The sequence below is a fragment of the Equus caballus genome, chromosome 15 (assembly GCF_041296265.1).
Source record: "Equus caballus isolate H_3958 breed thoroughbred chromosome 15, TB-T2T, whole genome shotgun sequence".
NCBI lineage: Eukaryota > Metazoa > Chordata > Mammalia > Perissodactyla > Equidae > Equus > Equus caballus.
Window position 1 is genome coordinate 32,421,081 of NC_091698.1, and position 8,218 is coordinate 32,429,298.

Consider the following 8,218-nt stretch of genomic DNA (forward strand, 5'->3'; position numbering starts at 1 on the left):
AAAAACACACACACTAGAGCATTTTGAAGCTAATCTATTAAGAATGTCACTACATTGCTGATAAGGATTTTTTTTATTTTTTTATTTTTTATTTTTTTTTATTTTTTTTACTGTGCATGGGAATAACTAAACCTTTATTAGATATGGTTTTCCAATAACAATGTGAAAATTCGAATTATCAATTCAAAGAGCAGTGAAGTCTGAAATTTAAAAAAGTAGATAAGGGATAAAAGGTAAAGGAAGATGAAAATGTTAATATTATTCAATATCTCCCCTCTGTACACAATGTTGCATATATACAACTACGCCATTTTAATTTTACTGATTTTATACACTAGTGAAATCCCCTTAAGCAACCTTGGGTATACAGATGGTGTCCAACTTAGAGGAAAAAAGTAGAAACACACTTGATTAACAGTTTTCACCCACACATTTTAGACAATTCTTTTTTTTTCTGTTTTTGCCAAGATTTTCATAGTAAATTCATAAATATAGGAAATACTTTCACTCCTTCAGTGTTAAAATAGAAAACCAAACAGTGCCAACAGTAGTGGCTTAATCACTGGCATACAAGAAAAACACACCATCAATGGGTTTTCTTCGTTATGCATTTTAAATATCAATATGTGCATTTGTTTCATTTTTACAGTTACAAATTTTCTAGTCTGTTATAGACAACAGCATTTAATAGTTTTGACTCCATTAAGGTATTGCTTTCAATTTGAAATTGTGTGTATACATATATATATAAAAAATAACCCAATGTATGACTCATTTGACAGATGTTTAAGATCAATAAAGGCTGATTTTTGAACATGCTGTTAGGAGAGAGGGAAGAAAGCCAACCTCTCTACATTGTTTTGTTGCTGGCTTGTTTTTACAGTGGTATCAATAGCGGTTTTTGGAGGGAACCATGTACCTTCAGCCTATCTAGTTAAGATCAGATACCACAATCAACAGGAGGGATAGGGGAGAGATGGGGAAACGGGGTGACCAGGTGTTAAATGTCAAATTTTAAAGGTGTGTATTTTGCACTCTTTCTAGGTACAGGATAAAAACAGGCCAACGAGAAAAAAAATTATAATTAGGAAAAAACTGCAATCAAATCAAGACATAACAGCTGAATTAAGTTCTTTTAATAGAGTGCATATATAGATGTTTAGTCATACTCTTTGATCAACTCTTTAAGAGTAGAACTTTATATCCAATTTACATGCTTCAAATATCACCTTTCTTATTTGTTACAGTAAAGTCTCGTATCCAAATATCCACTTGTACACTGAGAGCTTTAAGAAAAAACAGGACACAGAGGGAGTTGCCATTTTTTAGCAGCAATGAAGTATCACTAACCCCTTTTAACATACCGAATTCAAGTCACTATCAGAGGTGAGTGCACCACAAAGTCATCAGGTACAAAATTGCTAGTTCACTTGTAAATTAATAACTTGAAATTAGCCCTGCCCCCCACCCCATTACATCCCTTCTTTTTATAAACAGCAAACATTTTGCTATTTTATACATAGGCTAGCAGGCTTGTTTCAATACGAAAGTGCTAATTCATTTACAGATTTTTTAAATCAGTTATGTAGTGCTACAATAAAATGTCCAATAATCTACATAGGAACAATCTTTGATGAATGAAAATGATGAAGACTGAATAAGGCTATTGATTACCTTATCTTATTTACATATAAAGGATAGCTACCCAATGGTGAGGAAGAGACAGAAATCGGACAAATACTCATAGGTGTAAAAATTACATCTACCTTTGAGCTTATGCTGTAAATGAGACGTTTTAAATAGTCCTGTAGCCCATGCCTATTTTTCACTCAGACAAAGAAAAGCTGCCTTCATGACATCCCCTCTTGTTTCAGTTTCCACAGTGTCACTTGAACTTTCACTCAGAATCTTACTTTCTTCGAAAAATAAAGAAAATACCCCCCAAGTACCTCCCCTCCCCCAATCCCTCTGGTTTCTTTTTCAGTGCCAAGTTGCATGATCAGGTCCCACCTCCTGGGTTTTTTTTTTTTTTTTTTTTTTGTCCATCTATTGATCAATTAGAGTAGATAACATGAACCAGTTCTGGAACCGCTACTAGGAGGAACATAAGCTCTTCACTACAATCACACAGCAGGAAAGAAAGGGATAACTCAATTCATCTCTGGTGCTGGGCCTCCAAAATTGAAAGAACTTGGCACAACTGGAGCACTGAATTTGTATCCTCCACGCTTTTCTATCATTTTGGATTCACGGGCTGCTCTTTGATCAGCCAGAGTTGCTATATCCTGTAACTGTTTTCTTTGTTCTTCATTAAGACCATGAGTCAGAGCCTGATACCACACAGGATTACGACTTTGTATAGTTTGAAATATAGCTTTAAATATCTGATACTCATCAACAGGATTATCTTCGTCATCAATGATTGTAGAATAGCCTTCCAGAGCAGTCTCCTCAGCATCATCTTCTTCCCAGTCTTCATCATCTCCATCTTCACCTGCTTGTTTAGCCAGCATCTCCAAATATTCCCGCCCATCTTCATCAATGTCATCTTCATCACTCCCCAGTTCCTCCGTTTCATCATCATCTTCAGCTTCATCATCGTCGTCACTGTCATTCTCGTGTTCTGCATGGCAGGCATAAGCTCTTTTTAATCCATTAAATAAAAGGATAAAAGCTGGCAAAATCTGTCCAGAAACCTGATTTAAAACTTGTGGTATTTGTTCCATATCAATAAGAGCACACAGGCCCAAAACACACATCTTTCTGTCGTGAAGCCCCAAGAAACAATCAACATCATTAAGCCACTGTGTGATAAAATGATTTGTAACTGGTTCAACATTATTAGGGAAGCGAAGATTTTCTAAGGTATTGAGAAGCAGGTGTGGATTATAATACAAAGCTGCAATGGCAACTTGCAGGCACATTGTTCGAATTTCACTTGTCTTCACTTCTCTTGTCAGTCTCTCTAAAGCTGCTTCCACAAATAAGGGAATTCACTAATCAATGCCATGCCCTTTGCACTGTAGAATGATGACCTCTAACAATTTTGCTGCATGGCACTCTGCATCTTCTCCTGCAACTCCTGTAAGAACCTTTTTTGCACATACTGTATATCATTTCAAGATAGTTGGTATCAGACAGAAGTGTGTCTGTATCAACTGTTACATAATTATGGAGCAGAGGCATCATATCTGTGAAGTAATCAAAGCAATCTTGCTGAAAAACTTCAAATACCAGAGGTACTAGCTGCCATATCTGCAGAGACACCTGCTGACATGTCAAACTATGTGCTAAAGAGATCTCCTCATAGAATTCTAAGACACGCTGTTGTAAAACAGTTCCAATGACCTGTAAGCAGATTGCCTCAAGCTGCTGGGTTATCTCTTTATGATCTTCAACTACACTAAGAAGTGTGTCGATGGTATTCAGGATTCCCATAACAGTAACTGCTTTGTCATCACTTCCTTCTTCATCTGGCCCAGTCTGGATTACTTGATTAAATGTCATTGCCAAATGTTGGGTCATTTCTACTGCAATAGGAGTAACTTCTTCACTATACTCGCAGATCATTTTCTGAATGACATTGGTAAGATCATCATTTTCTGTTTCTCTTATAATATGAAGAAGAGCCTGCATTACAGGTCTGATGAACGGTGTGATATATTCTTCAGCTTTTTCTTGATTGCTGATCAACACTTGAAGTGCAATGGCAGCTTCCACTTTCACAGGCATTTCCCTATCATCAATCAGACATCTTCATGTCAGCTCTAAAGCTGTTTGCAGGTTCTGGACACTTTTGAACTTCACTTCACAAAAATAATGAAGGACCAAGCAAGCCCTTGCTCTCATGTAGCCTAGTTCACTGCTGAAGAGAAGGAATACATGATTCTGCAACATGTATTCCATCTGATCTTTGTAGATCTTTTTCTTCAAAAGTATTTCAGCTAAAGAGCCAACCATATGCAGGGCTCCTTCTTTTTTTCGAGGATCGGCATTTGGTTCAGTAAGAATCTGGTAGCAGAATCCCATAGTCTTTTGTAGTACCTCTTTTCTCTTACTACAGGCTGTAAACAAAAGTGTCTGGGCAGCAGTGGTAGGAGAAATGAAATCTTCAAACACATCAAACTTCATGTGTATATATTCATAAGGGTCTTCCTCCCAAGTTCCTCATCAGCATCTGTCTAGCACATCAATGGAAAAATAACATCTTGGATAATGCCTTGTATATGAGGCTTCAGATTCTTCCAGGTGAGGGCATGAGAAACTCCTTGATTAATATAATTTAATGTCTGCTGTAAAACTCAAGGAGCCATATATGCTTTTCCTTGTACTGATACAACACCTTCAATAAAACTTGCTGGACACCAACAGCAAACGCCTTCAGAAATACTTCGGCAAATTCATTATACTCCTTGCATACATTGCCAGGGATTCCATAGCCTTCAAAAAGCCTTGCTAAGATATGTAAATCCCACTTCTTACATTTCCACCACAGTAACTCAGGTCTATCATCTTCTTCAACTTGAAGTGTTTCATTAGGTACATCCCTGTTCACAACAGTTTTTAAAATTTCTATCCATTCTGTCAGGTTCTGTTGGTTTATCAGCTCCAGTGGTAGTGTATACTGAACAAGAGCAAAGAAGATCTTGAAAATTTGTTTCTGAATGAGGACAGATTGATCAGACTGATCAGAAAGAAGCTGGATAGAATGGTCCTTTAGAACTGGCAGGAAATGCTGCATTGCTGCACCAATGGATTCCATTCTTCTGGTTTCTTGTACTCATAATTTTTCACAAGCTGGTAAAGGCAAAGAAGAATTCCTAGCCAACAAGCACTGTTATCAGACTGAAGATAAAAGTCAATTTTGTCCACAATGGCAGCCCAGCGGCTTGGATAATCATGTTTGATGATATGATGAATGCAAGTAGTAAGTTGTACCCTGATAAGTTCAGGAGAGTAGATAATGGCTTCTACAATATTTTCTCGAATACAATGTCGATCTTCTTCGGGAATAGTATAAGCGGATATATCCCCTGGTGCTGTTTCCCGATCAGGTCAATACTGTGTTATCATATTTTTCAAACAGATAACACCTGCCTGTCTCACAGGTAAATCCAGTTGTTCCGACATAGTAATCTGAAGCAGTGTTGAAACAAAATTCAGAGACTTGTGTGCTTCATTGAGCTGGCGCCCCGCAGCCTCACACAAGGCTGGGTCCATGGTGCCCCACAGGGCCTCGATAATGGTATTGGGGTCCATCGGAGCATGGACTCGGTCAAACCCGAGGCTCGGGTGCTACAGGACCAGGAAAAGGGCCGCTCACTGTGCACACGGACCCGCCGCGCTCCGCAGCGGCAACCGGCACAAAGGGAGGTTTTTTTTGTAAATAGCCACCATACTACAATACAGAATTAATTCTCTAATATTATCTAATACCCAACATCTTTTCAAACCTCTTTGATTGTCTCTAAACACTGTTGTTACAGTGTTTGTTTAAATCAAGGTCCAGGTCCAGATAAATGCGTGGTTAAATTTTATCAAAACCCACAAAAAAATCCCTATTTTAAAAAATATTGTCCACGGAATAGTAAAAGAGGGCAAACTACCATTATTTAGACACATAAATGATATCATGTCATGATAATCTTGAAACCAAAATCAAAGGCTGAACATGAAGAAAAGTAGAGACTAAACTCCCTTCTGATCCAAAATCAAAGCTCCAAGAGAAATCTCAGAAAGCTGCCTCGGTTAGAACTTCATCTGGAGAGAACACATTAGAGGTTACCAGAGGGTACAGGGGTGGGGAGTGGGCATAAGGGGTAAAGGGGCACATACATGTGGTGACTGACAAATAGTAATGTACAACTGAAATTTCACAATGTTATAAACTATTACGACCTCAGCAAAATAACTTTAAAAAGTGTTCTGTCTTTCTAGGCTCCCCTGCCCTGGCCCTTTGCCTGGAGAGAGCCGGAGTGTGTTAGGGCTCTTTTTGGTCTGTACCCATTTGTGTTTCCACGTTGCCAACTTCCCCAGCACCTAATCTGCGATATATGAGGCAAAAAGAAAACCCGGGCAGTTTTCTGTCATTGTTCAGGTCCCAATATCCCTACATGGAATGACTTAATCTCTCCACCTGTATTTGTTTCCTAGGTGCCAAAAGAAAGCACCGCAAATTGGATGGCTTAAAACAGCAGAGATTTATCCTCTCCCAGTTCTAGAGGCCAGAAGCTCCAAACCAAGGTGTGGGCAGAGCCCTGCTCCCTCTGAAACATGCGGGGGATAATCAATCCTTCCCTGCCTGGTCCTAGCTCCGGGTGGCAGCTGTCAATCCTTGGCGTTCCTTGCTTTGCAGCTGCATCTCTTCAGGGTCGGCCTGTGTCCACACGTGCCATTCTTCCATCTGGGTTTGTGTCCAAATTTCCCTCTTCTAAGAACACCAGTTATATTGCATTAGGGACCCTCCCTACACCAGGATGATCTCATCTTAATTTAATTATTATATCTACAGCAACCTTATTTCCAAATGAAGTCACATTCTGAGGTCCTGGGGTTGGGACTTCAACATATCTTTTGGGGGGGGGGGACATAATTCAACCCATAGCATCACTTTTCAGAGTTTTCCTTTTTTTTCTTTTTTTGCATATCATGTCTAGGGGTTTTAGTTGTAGTTAGTCAGAGGAGGAGGGAAAAGTACCTTTTTTCCATATTTTGGGAAGCCGAAGCCACCTAGTATAATGTTTTAACTTTAAAAAACAAAACAAAATAAAACAAGGAACTGGGATTAGCTTCAGGTAAAAAATTCAATGATCCAAATATACATTCAAAGTTTGCTTAACCAGGAAGGAATCAGAATATCCAGGGTTTTCAATAATTTATATTTATAATTACTCATATAGTAAAACTTGAAGACATCTTACACTCACTAAGCACTGATTTTGTGCTTGACAAAAAGACAGAGCCCCATTCCTTGTGAAAGGTGACTTGGCAGCTGATGCTGAGCTGCCCGGCCGCTGGGGGCAGCACAGGGAGAGCATTGTCCTCGCCCGTCCACCCTCAGGACATGATTCTTCCTCTAGGAACTGAATCATCAGCTTCTCAATAATTAAATATTCTGTTTTTTAAGAATATAAAAATTTTTAATAACTAAGTATTGTTGCTGGACACCTCATAAATAAAAAGTATCTTGTAGCTGAAATTTCCCAGGTTTCAAGTTGAGGACTTGAACCAGTTAAAAAATAGAGACTCTACACCAAGAAAAGAAGAGAGAAATTGCAAATAAATAAAATTAGGAATGAGAGAGGAGAAATCACAACAGATACCAATGAAATACAAGAGATCATAAGAGAATACTATGAAAAACTATATGCCAACAAATTGAACAACCTGGAAGAAATGGACAAATTCCTAGACTCCTACAATCTCCCCAAACTGAATCAGGAAGAAATGGAGAATCTGAATAGGCCAATCACAAGTAAGGAAATAGAAACGGTAATCAAAAACCTCCCCAAAAATAAGAGTCCAGGACCAGACGGCTTCTCTGGAGAATTCTACCAAACACTCAAAGAAGACTTAATACCTATTCTTCTCAAACTGTTCCAGAAAATTGAGAAAGATGGAGTACTCCCTAACACATTCTATGAAGCCAACATCACTCTGATCCCCAAACCTGACAAGGACAACACAAAGAAGGAGAACTACAGGCCGATATCACTGATGAACATAGATGCAAAAATCCTCAACAAAATTTTAGCAAACCGAATACAGCAATACATCAAAAAGATTATACACCATGATCAAGTGGGATTTATACCAGGGACACAGGGATGGTTCAACGTCCGCAAGCCAATCAACGTGATACACTACATCAACAAAATGAAAAACAAAAACCACATGACCATCTCAATAGATGCAGAGAAAGCATTCGACAAGATCCAACACCATTTAGGATAAAAACCCTCAATAAAATGGGTATAGAAGGAAAGTACCTCAACATAATAAAGGCCATATATGACAGACCCACAGCCAACATCATACTCAATGGACAAAAACTGAAAGCCATCCCTCTGAGGACAGGAACAAGACAAGGGTGCCCACTTTCACCACTCCTATTCAACATAGTACTGGAGGTGCTGGCCAGAGCAATTCGTCAGGAAAAAGAAATAAAAGGAATCCAAATAGGTAACGAAGAAGTAAAACTCTCGCTGTTTGCAGACGA

The 8,218-nt window shown here is 38.7% G+C and overlaps 1 pseudogene; it reads right to left on the reverse strand.

Annotated features, from left to right (window-relative positions):
* Positions 1-2,063: 2,063 nt before the first annotated feature.
* Positions 2,064-5,259, reverse strand: LOC100052588 (importin-7 pseudogene; annotated as a pseudogene).
* Between the last annotated feature and the right edge of the window lie 2,959 nt (positions 5,260-8,218).